We start from the raw sequence: 17,508 nt of genomic DNA, 5'->3' as shown, positions 1-17,508 counted from the left end.
CCTCACCACCTCATTGTTCTCATCTGGAACTGAAACTTTCTGGATTTCTCTTGAAGTGCTACACTGTACTGAATGGAAGGAATTGTTGCTTGTGGAAGTTTCTCAGCATTTCTGGCTGTCTCAGGGCTGGCCTCAGAACCCAGCATTCCTGATACTTGCTTCTAAATTAGCAGCTCTTTTTATTTTATTTTTTGAGACAGTCTCACTCTGTCACCCAGGCTGGAGTACAGTGGTGTGATCTCGGCTCACTGCAACCTCTGCCTTCCGGGTTCAAGCGATTTTCCTGCCTCAGCCTCCCGAGTAGCTGGGAGTACAGGTGCCCACCACCACACCCAGCTAATTTTTGTATTTTTAGTAGAGACAGGGTTTCACAATGTATCCCAGGCTGGTCTCAAACTCCTAACCTCAAGTGATCCACCTGCCTTGGCCTCCCAAAGTGCTGGGATTACAGGTGGGAACCTGCAATCCTGTACCTGGCCCAGCAGCTCTCTTTCTGATAGATGTGGTTGGTGCTCTCATCCCTAGATCCTAACCCTTTAGTATGCTGGAATTCTACTCTTCACTTATTCCATTAACTGCTGTTGATTAGTTATTATTTCAAAGCAATGTCACTGGCCTCAGGGAGTTTATGTGTAATAGAATTAAAAACAATAGCTGTGTATAACACTTACCTCAAGCCACGCATGTGTGAGGTATTTTGTATGCTGGAATTCTACTCTTCACTTATTCCATTAACTATTGTTGATTAATTATTATTTCGAAGCACTGTCACTGGCCTCAGGGAGTTTATGTGTAATAGAATTAAAAACAATTGCTGTGTATAACACCTCAATCCGCGCATGTGTGAGGCATTTTGTATGTATCTGAATTAATTCTTACTAAAGTACTTGATAGCCCCTCCCCACCTTTTTAATGAAGGATGAATGAAGGTTGACCGCATTGCTTGGGGTCCACACATAGTGAAGGGGGCTGGGCTCACCAGGACTACATCTGCTTCCCACCATCCTGCAGTCTCACTTCCTGGAGGCAGTGTGTCGAGACTTCCTGCTGGCGGCTGTCTTTGCTTCCTTTGCTGTCCATTGCTTCCTTTGCTCACAGGACCGTGGATAGAGTTCCCTTCCTCGTGACTGTTGTGTTGTACACCTCAAGTCAGTTGGCTCCATGGAATGTTCAACATCTTGGCCGGGCGTGGTGGCTCAAGCCTGTAATCCCAGCACTTTGGGAGGCCGAGACGGGCGGATCACAAGGTCAGGAGATCGAGACCATCCTGGCTAACACGGTGAAACCCCGTCTCTACTAAAAAATACAAAAACTAGCCGGGCGAGGTAGCGGGCGCCTGTAGTCCCAGCTACTCTGGGAGGCTGAGGCAGGAGAATGGCGTGAACCCAGGAGGCGGAGCTTGCAGTGAGCTGAGATCCGGCCACTGCACTCCAGCCTGGGCGACAGAGCGAGACTCCGTCTCAAAAAAAAAAAAAAAAAAAAAAAGAATGTTCAACATCTTGATAAAAGGAGTTTCTCTGAGAATGGAGACTATAATCCCAGACCCCTGAGGGCATGAGGGCTAGGAGAGCTCGGGTGGGGAGGCTGAGCACTTCTGTGTGCTCCTGGTAGAGCAGCACCCTAAGAAGAAACTGACAATAATGAAACAATGGTGAATGATGGCTATGGGGAAAACAACTGTTTTAGAGATTTTCCTCTGAAACCTACCCTGAGCAGTATGGGACTCCTCCGGATCTTTTTTTTTTTTTTTTTTTTTTTTTTTAGTTAAACAATCATTTTATTGCTTGAGTACACACACAAATTTATGCGACCAGGGCAGAGGCTGTAGATGATTCATATTTCCAGTTGGGAGGGAGGACTCACTTGGTCTTATAATATCAAGCCAAACGGTCAATCCGGCTCTCTATCAGAATCAGACGGAATTTAGCATCCTTATCCTTTCTGTTCCTCTCGATCCTTTCGAACAGCAACTGCTTTCTTAATTAAATGGTAGAGATCTTCAGGAAGATCAGGAGCAAGTCCCTTAGACTTAAGAATTCTTAAGATTTTATGGCCTGTCACAAAACGTACTTGTGCAACACCATGCGAATCTCTCAGGATCACACTGATTTGTGAAGGAGTCAGGCCCTTCTTGGCCAGTTTGTAAATCTACTCCTTCACGTCGTCAGATGTCAACTTCAACCAAGTGGGGATGCTGCATCGATAGGGCAAAGCCGACTGGGACAGGCCCTTCCTGGGAGCATGCATGCGACCCATGATGGCGGTGGTCAGGCGGCGAAAGGAGAGTGAGGGTCCGGATCATTTTTGACATTCGAATGTTCTTTCCTGACACTCGGAAAGGATATATGTATGTCTTTCAGATTTATAGTATCAAACGTACAATTTGGGGGCTGGTACCAAGGCTTAGATACCAGGTTTATTAAAGGCTTGATGCCAAAGTCAAAGGATGGCATGCGAGGTAACCTCCTGGTTGGCTGTGATAGGTAAACTCGTGGATTTTGAAGGGGGAGCAGTTTCTGGTTTGGGTCCCAATAGCCAAGTAAGACCCACCCTCCTCAGACACTATCAAGACCAAGTCCACTGGCTTTTCATCCGTGTTTTCATCCAGTAGCCATGTAACCCTGTCCTTGATGACTCCCACCCAGCTCCATTCCCACCCACCCACTCCCAAAGGCCCTCTGGTGAACCCTCCAGGCTAGCTCTTTGCACCCTCCTTGCCTTCATGGAAAACCAGCTATCCTCTGAGAGCCACTTCTGCAGCCCCTCCAAGTGGCGACTTTTCTTCTCAAACCTCAACCTCACGTATCTCATCTTCCCGAGGCTAGGGAGTCAGGGTCCTCGTACCACTGCCAGACTGTTCACCCAGTTCAAAAAAACCCTGCCCACTGCAGGCTCATGCCATTCTACTACATCCCTTTCACCCAATTCTTTGTGTTCTACTGACTTCTCTGGCGCTCCCTGTGGGAGAGGGTGCCAATTCTTCAATAATTGATTCCTCTCTAGAAATAAAATGTTCCTGCCAGGTTCGGTAGTTCATGCCTGTAATTCCAACACTTTGGGAAGCCAAGGCTGGTGGATCACCTGAGTTTGAGACCAACCTGGCCAACATAGTGAAACCCTGTCTCTACTGAAAATAAAAAAATTAGCTGGGTGTGGTGGTGTGCCCCCATAATCCCAGCTACTTGGGAGGCTGAGGCAGGAGAATCGCTTGAACCCAGGAGGCGGAGGTTGCAGTGAGCCGAGATCACGCCACTGCACTTCAGCCTGGGCAACAGAGAGTCCCTCTCAAAAAAAGAAAGGAAGGAAGGGAGGGAGGGAGAATGTTCCAGAGCCAGGAGCGGTGGCTCACGCCTGTAATCCCAACACTTTGGGAGGCCGAGGCCGGCAGATCATGAGGACAGGAGATCGAGACCATCCTGGCTAACATAGTGAAACCCTGTCTCTACTGAAAGTACAAAAATAATTAGCCGGGCATGGTGGCCGGCTCCTGTAGTCCCAGCCACTCGGGAGGCTGAGGCAGGAGAATGGCGTGAACCCCAGTGGTGGAGCTTGCAGTGAGCCGAGATCGCGCCACTGCACTCCAGCCTGGGCGATAGAGCGAGACTCAGTCTAAAAAAAAAAAAAAAAAAAAACCAGAATGTTCCAGTATTTTAGCTGGGCTTGTGGCTGCTGAAAGTAAAGATGACATCTCCCAGCTTCCCTCCTAGTTACGATTAAATTGTGGCCAGTGGGAGAGAAAATGATGTATACAATTTCCAAGTGTTCTTACAAGAAGGATGCATTTTTCTCTTTATGCATTTTTGCTTCCTATTGTCTGGAATGCAGACACGACAGCTGGAAGTTCAGCAGCCATACTGAAGTAGCTTTGGGAATTGGTACCACGCAGAGCAACAAGATAAGAGGAAGCTACTTGGGAGGCTAAAGTGGGAGGATCACTTGAGCCCAGGTGGTTGAGGCTGCAGTGAACTGTGATCATACCACTGCACTCCGGCCTGGGCAACAGAGCCAGACCCTGTCTCTAAAAAAGAAAAAAAAGATCAAAGGAGACTGGTTCTTCTGACACTGAGGAGTGACAAGATAACACTGAATGTCTTGAGTGTAGGAAATGAACTTCTGTCTTGGTTTTTGTTTTTGTTGTTTTAATTGTGACAGAGTCTCACTCTGACTCCCGGGCTGGAGTACTGGAGTACAGGGGTGTGATCTCGGCTCGCTGCAACCTCCGCCTCCTGGGTTTAAGTGATCCTCCCACCTCAGCCTTCTGAGTAGCTGGGATTACAGGCACGTGCCACCACGCCCAGCTAATTTTTGTAGTTTTAGTAGAGACAGGGTTTCGCCAGGTCAGCCAGGCTGGTCTCGAACTCCTGACCTGAAGTTATCTGCCTGCCTCGGCCTCCCACAGTGCTGGGATTATAGGCGTAAGCCAAAGCGCCCAGCCTGTCTTGCTTAAGCACTATTAATTTTGGTGTTTTCCATCCCTTGTAGCTAAACCTTACCCTATTCAACCATTCCTAACTCCCTCTCATTCTTTAAGGGTATTAGGCCCTGGGTCCCCGTCCCGTGCTTCACCTCAGCCCCTTCTGTTATCCTGTATCCATGTCGGTGACCATCCAACACTCTGAACTTTTCTACAGTGACCTTCATTCCACCTCAGCCAACTACCCCACTTGGATTTTATCATCACCCAGGACCATCTCTGTCTCCAGACTTTTTTTATTTTTTATTTTTTTTTATTTTTTTATTTATTTTTTATTTTTATTTTTTTTGAGACGGAGTCTCGCTGTGTCGCCCAGGCTGGAGTGCAGTGGCGCGATCTCGGCTCACTACAAGCTCCGCCTCCCGGGTTCCCGCCATTCTCCCGCCTCAGCCTCCGAGTAGCTGGGACTACAGGCGCCCGCCACCGCGCCCGGCTACTTTTTTGTATTTTTAGTAGAGACGGGGTTTCACCGTGTTAGCCAGGAGGGTCTCGATCTCCTGACCTCGTGATCCACCCGCCTCGGCCTCCCAAAGTGCTGGGATTACAGGCTTGAGCCACCGCGCCCGGCCCTCCAGACTTATTTATGCAGGCATCCTGTTTCCGACCATGAGGCTCTATCTCCAAATTTATTTATTCAGGCGTCCTGTTTCCTTCCATCTTTTTTTTTTCTTTTTGAGATGGGGTCTCACTCTGTTGCCCAGACTGGAGGGCAGTGGTGCGATCTCGGCTCACTGCAACCTCCACCTCCTAGGTTCAAGGGATTCTCCTGCCTCAGCCTCCCAAGTAGCTGGGATTACAGGCATGCGCCACTATGCCCGGCTAATTTTTGTATTTTTAGTAGAGATGGGGTTTCACCATGTTGGCCAGGCTGGTCTCAAACTCCCGACTTCAAGTGATCTACCCACCTTGGCCTCCCAAAGTGCTGGGATGACAGGCATGAGCCACCGTGCCCGGCCCTTTCCTTCCATCTTGCTTCTTTATCTACAATACTCTGAGATTTCAAAGTAATTAGGATCTCCAATGCAATAATTACTTTACCCTAATCCATTGCTCCATTTCTTTCTTCCCTCCTTATCCAGCTTCCAGTGACAGCCTTTCCAAAGCCCCTTCACTTGAGCTATGACTTTTTCATCATACCCATTTGGCAAACTCCCAACCTACCTGCTTCCTATGAGAAAGCCAGACAGAACAGGTTCTCTCATAAGTTCATCATTAACCACCTTTGGGGAAACAGGGAATGGGAAGGAAAAATGGAGATGAAAGGTTAATAAGAAAGTGCCCAAGTGGGCCTTCAATGATATTATGTGCCATGAACCAAGGGTTATGATGACCTTAGTTCTCTAAACCTGAGGTCTAAAAGCAAAACCATTTACAGCAACGTACACACCTAGTGAACAAGTCCTTCCTTTGGGTTTCAGCTGGGTCAATAGCGCTGCTCAAATCCTTTGTGAGAGGTTATTTCAGTAGCACCACATACCTCCTTTCTCAGCCCAAGTCTCTGTTGTACTTTATTTTTCACCATTGCAATGAATGAACTGTGAACTGTTTTCATTTATTTTATTATTTAGAGATGGAGTCACGCTCTGTTGCCCAGCCTGGAGTGCAGTAGCACAATCTCAGCTCACCACACCCTCCACCTCTCAGGTTCAAGTGATTTTCCTGCCTCAGCCTCCTGAGTGGCTGGGACTATAGGCGCCTGCCACCATGCCTGGCTAATTTTTATATTTTTATTTATTTTATTTCATTTTTGAGAGGGAGTCTCACTGTCGCCCAGATGGAAGTACAGTGGCACGATAATTTTTATATTTTTAGTAGAGACTGGGTTTCACCACGTTAGCCAGGCGGGTCTCAAACTCCTGACCTCATGATCTGCCCGCCTCGGCCTCCCAAAGTGCTGGGATTATGGGCATGAGCCACTGTGCCCAGCCTAAGCTGTTTATTTGATCAAAGATCTGTCTCCCTATTAGTGTGTAAGTTCCATGATATCAGAAGACACATTTTTGCACCCCACCATGTCCTAATATCTACACAATGCCCCGCACCTAGTAGGTGCTCAATAAATATATGCTGAACAAATGAATACATATGAATGTTAAAATTAGTAAATATTGATATATTTTTTTTTCCCTTAATACAAGAGTGAATTAGTGGATTGGGTTCATGGGTGGTTGGACTTTGTACTTCTCAAGCATTTCTCCTTTTTACCTCATTTGTCCAGTTCTAAGTCACGAGTTCTTGTTATCAGATCAAGGAGACTGGCCCTGTGTAAGTGGAAAGACGGGGAGAACCAGTAAGTCTCTTTTCTTTCTTTCTTTTTTTTCTGAGATGGAGTCTTGCTCAGCTGCCCAAGTTGGAGTGCAATAGCGTGATCTTGGCTCACTGCAACCTCTGTCCCCCAGGTTCAAGCGATTCTCCTGCCTCAGCCTCCCAAGTAGCTGGCACTACAGGCAGGCACCACCACGCTCAGCTGGTTTTTGTATTTTTAGTGGAGATGGGGTTTCACCATGTTGGCCAGGATGGTCTTGTTCTGTTGACCTCGTGATCTGCCCGCCTCAGCCTCCCAAAGTGCTGGAATTACAGACCTCTGGCTTCTAGGTTCAAGCAATTCTCCTGCCTCAGACTCCTGAGTAGCTGGGATTACAGCCACCGCGTCCGGCCTCTTTTCTTGATTAGTTTAACATCTGCCTGGCTGCCAACACGGCCCTTCCGTTGCACAGAAAAAGACACAACACTGAACTAAGCACACATTACGTCATCCTCAGTTGCTAGAATGAGCAGTACTGGCTGGGGAGGCAGCAGGCAGGGGCTAAGCACAAAGAAGCAGTGTGGGTGAGAGCATCCAGATGGGATCACCTGGTGGGGGCCATCTGTTTGAGAGAGGCTCCCCGCCAGGGTACCCTCTGCTCTCCAACAGGCCAGCCCACCAAGGAACTTCGCTCTGAAGTGTGTCTGGGACACTGCTCAAACCGGAACATAGATAATGGAGAAAGACTAGAAAGAAGGGGGATGGGCGTCAGTCAGTGGTGAGCCTGGTGAAGGAATATCTCCCATGGCAGCTGGGTGGTCAGTATCCCGGCGCCTGGCAAGCATCGTGCTCCCAGCACCTGCTGTATGTAAGACCCTGTGGTGGTGGAAACCAAATGAACCTGTCACTGGACACTTGGGAGCGGCAAACAGCCAGATGGTAGAGACCGGAGACCTGCTGCAGTGGAGCCTGGGTCTTGGCGTCTCGTGAGGCTTCAGGAAACCTTTCTGTGTGAGCAGTCCACTAGGAGTGCCTGCAGCATTGGGCCATCTTCCCCCAAGCAGGAAGGGCATTGTGCAGCTCCCACTGCCTGGTCAGGCTGGAGGGGCAGCCTGCGATTACAGAATGAGACAAATCTCTGTGAGACAGCCCTGCCCATACTGTCACTCAGGGAACAACATTGTCAAGGGCCTCCTCCTGAGGGGCGCACACGTGGGAGACAGACTTGGAACAAGTGACTTCAATCCAGTGCCTTTTAGGGGAAGCTCAGGGTACCGTGGAGCTCATAGAAGGGCATGTGGCCCAGACTTTTGGGATCAGGGAAGGATTCTCTGAGTGAGCTGAGACCTGAAGGATGAGTAGCAGTTTGTTACATGAAGCTACTGAGGAAGGCTGAGGCAGGAGAATCACTTGAACCCGGGAGGCAGAGGTTGCGGTGAGCTGAGATGCAGCCATTGCACTCCGGCCTGAGAAACAAGAGCGAAACTCTGTCTCAGAAAAAAGAAAGAAAGAAAGAAAGAAAAGAGCTAAATTATGTGGTGCTTTGGAGGCTGGGACTACATGGACTCTTAAGAGAGATGGCACCTTCTAAGAGGTTCCAAAGGAAGAAACAAGGGGCAGCTCCACTGGGTTTCAGACACAGAGATCCCGGCCTGGGTTGTCGTGGAGGATGAAGCTGCTCCATCTTGGATGCTGATCTGCTGTGTTGTCCTCTGGTTAACCCCTGTTCTGGAATGCCTCTAAGATTGCCACTTCATCTACTGTGACCTTCAATCCTGCTCTAAGGTAGATTCACATAGCATTCTGCGCCTTTCCCTGAGGTGTTGATGTCAGTGGTACCATGCATTTCTACTGAGGCATGTATACCTTTCCCGTCAGGTACGCCTGGCTTCTGTTTCTAAGTCACTATTAAATGTTTCTTTTTGAAAAACTGGATACATCAGTCTCTCTTTTTTTTGTTTTTTTTTTTTTTGTTTTTGAGATGGAATCTTGCTCTGTCACCCATGTTGGAGTGTAGTGGCGCTGTCTCAGCTCACTGCCACCTCTGCCTCCTGGGTTCAAGTGATTCTTCTGTCTCCCGAGTAGCTGGGACTACAGGTGCACACCACCACACCTGGCTACTTTTGTATTTTTAGTAGAGACGGGGTTTCACCACGTTGGCCAGACTGGTCTTGAACTCCTGACCTCAGGTAATCTGCCCACCTTGGCCTCCCAAAGTGCTCCTATTATAGGTATGAGCCACCATTCCCAGCCTGTCTCTTCTTCAGCCTCTTAGCTCCCTTGGCCTTTGGGTAGGTTTGCATAGACCGGTTGTAGATGTGGAAAGTCCTCCTTCCCTTGTCCATATTGTGCCTCTGTCATTGTTGAGAACTAGGGGACGGGGGTAAAGTACCCAATCTCGTGACTTAACAGCAAAGATCAGAGGCCGTCTGTCCTCTTTGCCCTACTTACAACCCAAACCTTCCAACTCCTCCTTTCTGTCATTGCTGTCTCCATTCTTTCTTTTTTTTTGAGGCAAAGTCTTGTTCTGTTGCCCAGGCTGGATCTCAGCTCACTGCAACCTTGGCCTCCCAGGTTCAAGTGATTCTCCTCTCAGCTTCCTGAGTAGCTGGGATTACAGGTGTGTGCCACCATGCCTGGCTAATTTTTGTATTTTTAGTAGAGATGGGGTTTCACCATGTTGTTCTCGAACTCTCGACCTCGTGATCTGTCTGTCTCAGCCTCCCAAAGTGCTGGGATTACAGGCGTGAGTCACCCGGCTGGTATCTCCATTCTTCTTGAGCAGGCTTCCATCTTGGAACTTGCTCTTCATTTTTCCCCTCCACCTTGTGCATCACCCCATATTATTGTTTTCCTACTGCACTGCTCATCCTGGCTTCATCTCTCCCTGTCCTAACTGTAACAGCCTAGCGCAGACTCTCATCCCTCCACACGTACTGTACAAGTCTGGTGCTGACCACCTGGAGTTAGTGTCAGATCCCACAAGTAAAGGTCTGAGTCTTCCACAAGACTACCCTCATTTCAGACACTAGCCACAAATCTCAAGAGTCCCCAAGTCAGCCACACTTTGCCTGACTGGCTATATGTTCAGAAGTTCCCACAATCCCCACAGGCTCAATAATTCACTAGAAGGACTCACAGAACTCAGAGAAGCACCATACTTATGATTATGGTATTGTGGTTTTATTATAAAGAATATGCATAATTGTGGTTTTATTATAAAGAATATGCATAGGCGTCTGAGCGCGGTGGCTCACGCCTGTAATCCCAACATTTTGACAAGCCGAGGCAGGCAGATCTCCTGAGGTCAGGAGTTCAAGACCAGCTTGGGCAACATGGCAAAACCCCATCTCTACTAAAAATACAAAAATTAGCCGGACATGAGATCGTATCACTGCACTCCAGCCTGGGCAACAGAGTGAGACTCACAAAAAAAAAGGGCTGGGCCTGGTGGCTCACACCTGTAATCCCAGTACTTTGGGAGGCCAAGGCAGGCGGATCATGGGGTCAGGAGACCGAGACCATCCTGGCTAACACCCTGAAACCCTGTCTCTACTAAAAATACAAAAAATTGGCTGGGCCCAGTGGCTCACGCCTGTAATCCCAGCACTTTGGGAGGCCGAGGTGGGCGGATCACGCGGTCAGGAGATAGAGACCATCCTGGCTAACATGCTGAAACCCTGTCTCTACTAAAAATACAAAAAATTGGCTGGGCACAGTGGCTCACGCCTATAATCCCAGCACTTTGGGAGGCCGAGGCGGGCAGATCACAAGGTCAGCAGTTCGCGACCAGCCTGGTCAACATGGTGAAACCCCATCTCTACTAAAAATACCAAAAAAAATTAGCCAGGCATGGTAGGGGACACCTGTAATCCCAGCTACTCGAGAGGCTGAGGCAGGATAACTGCTTGAACCCAGGAGGCAGAGGTTGCAGTGAGCTGAGATCATGCCACTGCACTCCAGCCTGGGTGACAGAGCAAGGCTCCATCTCGGGGGGAAAAAAAAAAAAAAAGAAAAAACTTGGGCGTGGTGGCGGGTCCTTGTAGTCCATGCTACTCGGGAGGCTGAGGCAGAACAGCGGTGAACCCAGGAGGTGGAGCTTGCAGTGAGCCAAGATCATGCCACTGCACTCCAGCCTGAGTAACAGAGCGAGACTCTGTCTCAAAAAAAAAAAAAAAAAGAATATACATTGGGAAGGTTGGAACGGGTCCCAAAATCTGAGCTCCCGTGGGGACTGCTGAGGAGTCAGGGCACAGCGCCTACTCTCACATCAATGTGTTCACCAACCAGGAAGCCTCACTGAACTTCAGTGTCCAGAATTCCTATTGGGGTTTTATCGGGCTGATATCAACTGGGCCAAAGCTTTAACCCTCTAATCACATGATTGATCTTTGTGGCGTGGCTCACCCCCATCCTGATTCATGTCCTTAGCATAACCTATCTAGGGGCCCACCATGAGTCACCTCATTAGTATAAACCATTAGGGCCTATCATGAATAACAAAGAACTCCGATAACAGGAAATTCCACAGATTTTGAGTTTTTCAGGAACCAGGCATAAAGGGCAATTAGGTTTTTTGTTTGTTTGTTTCTTTGTTTTGAGACAGAGTCTCCCTTTGTAACCCAGGCTGGAGTGCAGTGGCTCGATCTTGGCTCACTGCAACTTCTGCCTCCCAGGTCCCGGTTCAAACAATTCTCCTGCCTCAGCCTCCCAAGTAGCTGGGATTACAGACATGCGCCACCACACCCAGCTAATTTTTGTATTTTTGGTAGAGACGGGGTTTCACCATGTTGGCCAGGCTGATCTTGAACTCCTGACCTCGTGATCCACCCGCCTTGGCCTCCCAAAGTGCTGGGATTACAGGCGTGAGCCACCGCGCCCAGCCTTTTGTTTTTGCTTTTGTTTTTGCTTTTGTTTTGTTTGTTTGTTTGAGACAAAGTCTTACTCTGTTGCCCAGGCTGGAGTGCAGTGGTGCGATCTCGGCTCACTGCAACCTCCCTATCCCGGGTTCAAGTGATTCTCCTGCCTCAGCTTAGTAGCTGGGATTACAGGCACCCACCACTGCGCCCGGCTAAGTTTTGTGTTTTTAGTAGAGACAGGGTTTCACCATGTTGGCCAGCCTGGTCTTGAACCCTTGACCTCAGGTGATCCACCTGCCTCTGCCTCCCAAAGTACTGGGATTACAGGCTAAAGCCACTGTGCCTGCTTTTTTATTTTTTTAAGAGATGGGAGTCTTGTTCTGTCACCCAGGCTGGAGTGCAGTGGCATAATCATAGTTCACGGCAACCTCAAACTTGCGGACTCAAGCAATCCTCCTGCTTCAACTTCCCTGGGATTACAGGTGTGCATAGCACCATGCCCAGCTAATTATTTAAATTATTTGTTGAGATGGGGTCTGGCTACATTGCCCAGGCTGGTCTTGAATTCCTGGGCTCAAGTGATCCTCCCACCTTAACTTCCCAAAGTGTCGGGATTACAGGCTGAGTTACTGCGCCTGGCCCAGGCAAGTTCTTTATTGTATAATATACCTTAACAGGGCCTAACTGGTAAATAACCTATCTCTTAACAGTCATCCAATAAATACAGGCCAGGCCCTGTACAAGTCAGTGAGAAGTTGATGGTGAAAGGCAGACATGTACCCGTCTCTCCTGGTGCTTAGTGTATTATACAGTGAGGCACCTGCAGTGGTGACAGGAGCATAGCAGCACAGCAGAAGCCAGCAGTTAATCCAGAAATGTTTTCTGGAGATCAGAGGATGAGCTGGCTAGGGAGGAAGGGGGAAAGAAAGTTCTAGGCAGCGGGCATCGCATGTGCAAATGCCCAGAGGCATGAAAGAGGTTGACTCAGTTGAGGGATTGAAGAAAGTTCAGTGTCTAGCACACAGACTATAAGGGGAAAATGGCAGGGTGTAGTGGTTCACACCTGTAATCCCAGCACTTTGGGAGGCTGAGGCAGGTGGATTACCTGAGGTCAGGAGTTGGAGACCAACATGGCCAACATGATGAAACCCCGTCTGTACTAAAAATACAAAAATTAGCCAGGAGTGGTGGCACACGCCGGTAATCCCAGCTACTCGGGAGGCTGAGGCAGGAGAATCACTTGAACCCGGGAGGTGGAGGTTGCAGTGAGCCAAGATTATGCCACTGCACTCCAGCCTGGGCAACAGAGCAAGACTCCATCTCAAAAAAGAAAAGAAAAAGACTATAAGGAGAAAATGATGGGATATGGGGCTGAAAAGTTCCAGGGAAAGGACTGAGTGACAGGTGCAGAATTGCTCCGAACACGAGGACGCACTGATCTTCCTCAGACACTAACTTCATTATAGCAGGCCTTTGTGTATTGTGTATCTACTGTGGCTACCACTGATTGTCACATAATCCTAAGCATCTCCCCAAGGCAGGTTTCTCAGCTGGGGACTAAGCAGGGGCATGAACTAGATCTCATTACAGGATATGAACTGTAGCACGCCCTAGCTCTTCCTGTTCAGGCTGAAGGCCCAGAAAGAAGCGCTATGTTTTACCCATTTTTAGACCCTTCCCTAAAGCCTAGTAAAGGGCTAAATATACAAAATACTTCATAGCTGGGCTTCTTAATCTTTAGTCAATGAGCTTGGATAAAAATTTCATCTTTTTCTTTTCTTTTTTTTGAGACAGAGTTTAGCTCTTTGTTGCCCAGGCTGGAGTGCAATGGCATGATCTTGGCTCACGGTAAACTCTGACTCTCGGTTCAAGTGATTCTCCTGCTCAGCCTCCCAGGTAGCTGCGATTACAGGTGTGTAGCACCACACCCGGCTAATTTTGTATTTTTAGTAGAGACAGGGTTTCACCCTGTTGGTCAGGCTGGTCTCAAACTCCTGACCTCAAGTGATTCACCTGCCTCAGCCTCCCAAAGTGCTGGGACTACAGGCGTAAGCCACTGCGCCTGGTCCATCTTTATTTTCAATATGCATAATATTTTGAGACAGGGTCTCCCTTTGTCACCCAGGCTAGAGTGCAGTAGCTGGCACTACAGGCATATGACACCACGCCCGGTGAATTTTTTTTTTTTTTTTTAATAGACACAGAGTCTCACTTTGTTGTCCAGGCTGGTCTCAAACTCCTGAGCTCAAGCAATCTGCCCACCTAGGCCTCCCAAAGTGCTAGGATTACAGGCGTGAGCCACCGCACCTGGCCCATGCCTGTAATCTCTTTGAGAGGCCAAGGTGGGAGGATGGCTTGAGCCCAGGAGGTTGAGGCTGCAGTGAACTGTTATCGTGCCACTGCACTCTAGCCTGGGTGACAGAATAAGACCCTGTCTCAAAAAAACAGAAAAAATAACAATAACAATAACATTATATTGAAAGGGGATCATGGGCTTCACAAAACTGCCAAAGCAGTCTGCAGTAGAAAAAAAGACAAAAACCCCTGCTTAATAGAAATATTCATTGCCCTAACTCTTTTCAAAGGGATGCCTGACTTTGGGTGTGGTGGTATCTCTCTGATTTGAGTCCATCTCTTGGTGCCCTAAAGGGGAAGAGTCGCTGGGACTCTTGTCCCCAAAGCAAACAGCTGCATCAACTGCATGCAGGGCACTGAATAAGGGAATGTCCCAGGTGTAGAGAATCAATCAGTTGCAGGCCTACTTGCAACCAGTGGACTGAGAGCCAGTCACATCCTCACATTCTCCTGAGAAAAGTGGCTGCTGGCCATCTCTGTACTGAGATTTGTCCCCTGACACTCACCATCCTAGCCACAGCCAGCTGGACCAGAGATCTCTCTTGTATTTGGGTGGTGGCCTGAGGAGTGGCCAGGCAGGAGAACCTGCCAAATAGGTACTTGCAGATTGAATGACAACTAATTGACCCAGTTAGATCCTGTCCCTTGGGAAGTTGGGATTTGAACACTTGAGGGAGTCGAGCGGTGGCAGGGCCAGCAGAAGTGACAGGCACAAAAAAAAAAAAAAAAAGAGGTGAAGGGAGAAGAGGAAGTGGAGCCAAGCGTGGGGATTTGCCAAGTGAGAGTGGCCTTCCACCCCATTCATCCAGAGGTTTGGCTGAGCACCCCCCAAGAGCCCACAGAATTGTGGAGGGCCAGGGGTCCCCAGCTGCACAGGGCTCATGGCAGAACATGAGACATTCCACACACCCAAAATGAGGAAGTTGGGGGGGGGGGGCTTTTTCTCAGCCTTCCTGACCTAGTGTGACCTCCTCTGGGCCCATGTAATAGGCCTCCACACCCCCTTATGCCTGGTGCAGGCACCCTGTTCACTTCTATGTCCTTGTAGGTCCGTTTCCAAGGACTCTACCTGCTTGACTGCTCCCAAAGCAGCCAGAGCCAGTAATGCCCCTGGTGGGGAACGGGGCTGGAGAGCAGGCTGGCACAAAGCGGGAGGGAGGGACAGAGAGGTCTGTCAATCATCCCAGAGAAGCATCATGGGGTGGACTCCTCTGACCTGGCTCCTTTGGTTTCCCATGGCTGGGCTCCTTCTCTCCCTCTGGAGCCTGTAACGTCCCCGCTCTCTCAAATTCCTCATACAGCAAACTTATTCCACTCTCTTTACCCAGAAATAGGTCAGACTCAACTATATCCATATCTCATTTCTTCCTAACAGCGCTTTATTTCATTTTTTAGATGGAATCTTGCTCTGTTGTCCAGGCTGGAGTACAGTGACACAATCTTAGTTCACTGCAGCCTCCACCTCCTGGGTTCAAGCAATTCTCCTACCTTAGCCTCCCTAGTAACTGGGATTACAGGTGCCCGCCACCACGCTCGGCTAATTTTTCTGTTTTTAGTAGAGATGGGGTTTCATCATGTTGGCCAGGCTAGTCTCAAACTCCTGATCTCAAGTGATCTGCCCCACCTTGGCCTCCCGCTGTGCTGGGATTACAGGCGTCAGCCACGGTGCCCGGCCCCCCAACAGCATTTTAAAGATGAAATGAGACTCAGAGAGGAGTCTGATGGCTGTAGTAAGGAATGAGGAGTCAAGCTCCTTAGTGTGTGCTACAAAAACCCTGCACACCTGACCATGTTCGCAGCTCCCTGCCACCCATTCCCATCCTACCCTCTCTTGCCAAACGGATACACTTGCTTTCCCCAAAACATGCCCTCTCATCTCCAAGTTTTTGCTCCTGATGTTCCCCCGGCTAGAATACCCCTAGGATGTCCTACTGAATTGTGAGTCAACCTTTAAGACTCAAAGTGTGGGCCAGGCATGGTGGCTCACCACTTTGAGTCTTATCACTCAATCTCATCACTTTGGGAGGCCAAGGCAGAAGGATCACTTGAGACCAGAAGTCCGAGACCAGCCTGGGCAACACAGTGGGACTCCATTTCTAAAAAAAAAAAAAAAAATACAAAAATTACCCGAGCATGGTGGTGCGTGCCTGTAGTCCCAGCTACTCAGGAGGCTGAGGCAGGAGGATGGCTTGAGCCCACAAGGTTGAGGCTGTAGTGAGCTATGATTGCACCACCACTACAGTCAAGCCTTGGCAACAGTGAGACCGCCTCCCAAAAAAAAAACAAAAAACAAAAAAAGACTCCAAGTGTGCTCCACTGTTCCTTTTACACCTTCAGTGAGGCATCAGGGGCTGTGTCCTAAATGTATCTCCAGCCCTTCACATAGGGCCTGGCAAGGTAAGAGACCAATAAATACGCACCATTTGGCTTCATTTCACTAAATCATTAGGGTCCAGAGGTATGGTCAGCACTTGGAACCCTGTGGAATGGCCTCAAGATCAGAATCCTCTTGCCCAATTCTTGGCTGGGAAGCAGGTGACATCTAGAATCCATGAGGGTATGGGCGATCTCCTAGGTTCTGGACATTTGCACTCAGTTTATTCAATCACTCAACAATATATATTAGGTCTGGGCTGAGCACGGTGTCTCACGCCTGTAATAATCCCAGCACTTTGGGAGGCCGAGGCAGGTGGATCACCTGAGGTTGAAAGTTCGAGACTAGCCTAACCAACATGGAGAAACCCTGTCTCTACTAAAAATACAAAATTAGCTCGGCATGGTGGTGAATGCCTGTAATCCAGCTACTCAGGATGTTGGGGCAGGAGAATCACTTGAACCCAGGAGGCGGAGGTTGCAGTGAGCCAAGATCATGCCATTGCACTCCAGCCTGGGCAACAAGAGCGAAACTCCATCTCAAAAACAAAACAAAAAAACCCAATATATATTAGGTCTGTTATGCTCTAAACACTGTGCCAGGTGCTGGGGATCAAAGATGAATAGAGAAATGAACTGGAAGGATACAGTGAAGCTAAAACTTAAAGAACACAACAAATCTGTAAAAGACAAACAAAAGAGGGTTTAATCTGTGCTTCTGTCCAGGTGTGCGGAGCTGGGGGTGGGGTTGCTCCTGCACAAGAGCATTCCTAAAGCAAAGATTTGAGGGGAATTAGATTTCTAATACCCAGGTTGGGTCTCACTTTCAGGAAGGCGTGAGACCCGAATCCTAAGCTGGACTCATTGTTCCCCTAATTCCCAGCATCGGATCTGTAAATTAGCGGTCTGGGTGGCAGCTGATTCGTCGTTCAGAGGCTCAGAACACCGTGAAACTATGCTTTCCTGACTCAAGAGACCCTACCTTGACGTGGGCCCTTTTGAAGAGCATCTGCCCCCCGCAGGAGGGTCTCAGGCGACCTTCTTGGAAGGTGTGACCACTTGAAAAGGAGGAGGCGGCCAGGCTCGGTGGCTCTCGCCTGTAATTCCAGCACTTAGGGAAGCCGAGGCGGGGGGATCGCTTGAGCCCAGGAGTTTGAGACCAGCTTAGGCAAGATAGGGAGACACCCACCCACCCCGTCCAG

General features: G+C 48.9%; 1 pseudogene; it reads right to left on the bottom strand.

Moving 5' to 3' along the window:
- Positions 1–1,735: 1,735 nt before the first annotated feature.
- On the bottom strand, positions 1,736–16,660 carry LOC117067729 (annotated as a pseudogene).
- Positions 16,661–17,508: the final 848 nt, after the last annotated feature.

The sequence above is a fragment of the Trachypithecus francoisi genome, unplaced genomic scaffold (genome assembly GCF_009764315.1).
Source record: "Trachypithecus francoisi isolate TF-2019V2 unplaced genomic scaffold, Tfra_2.0 Lachesis_group20, whole genome shotgun sequence".
NCBI classification, from domain to species: domain Eukaryota; kingdom Metazoa; phylum Chordata; class Mammalia; order Primates; family Cercopithecidae; genus Trachypithecus; species Trachypithecus francoisi.
This window is presented reverse-complemented; position numbering and strand designations above follow the sequence as displayed.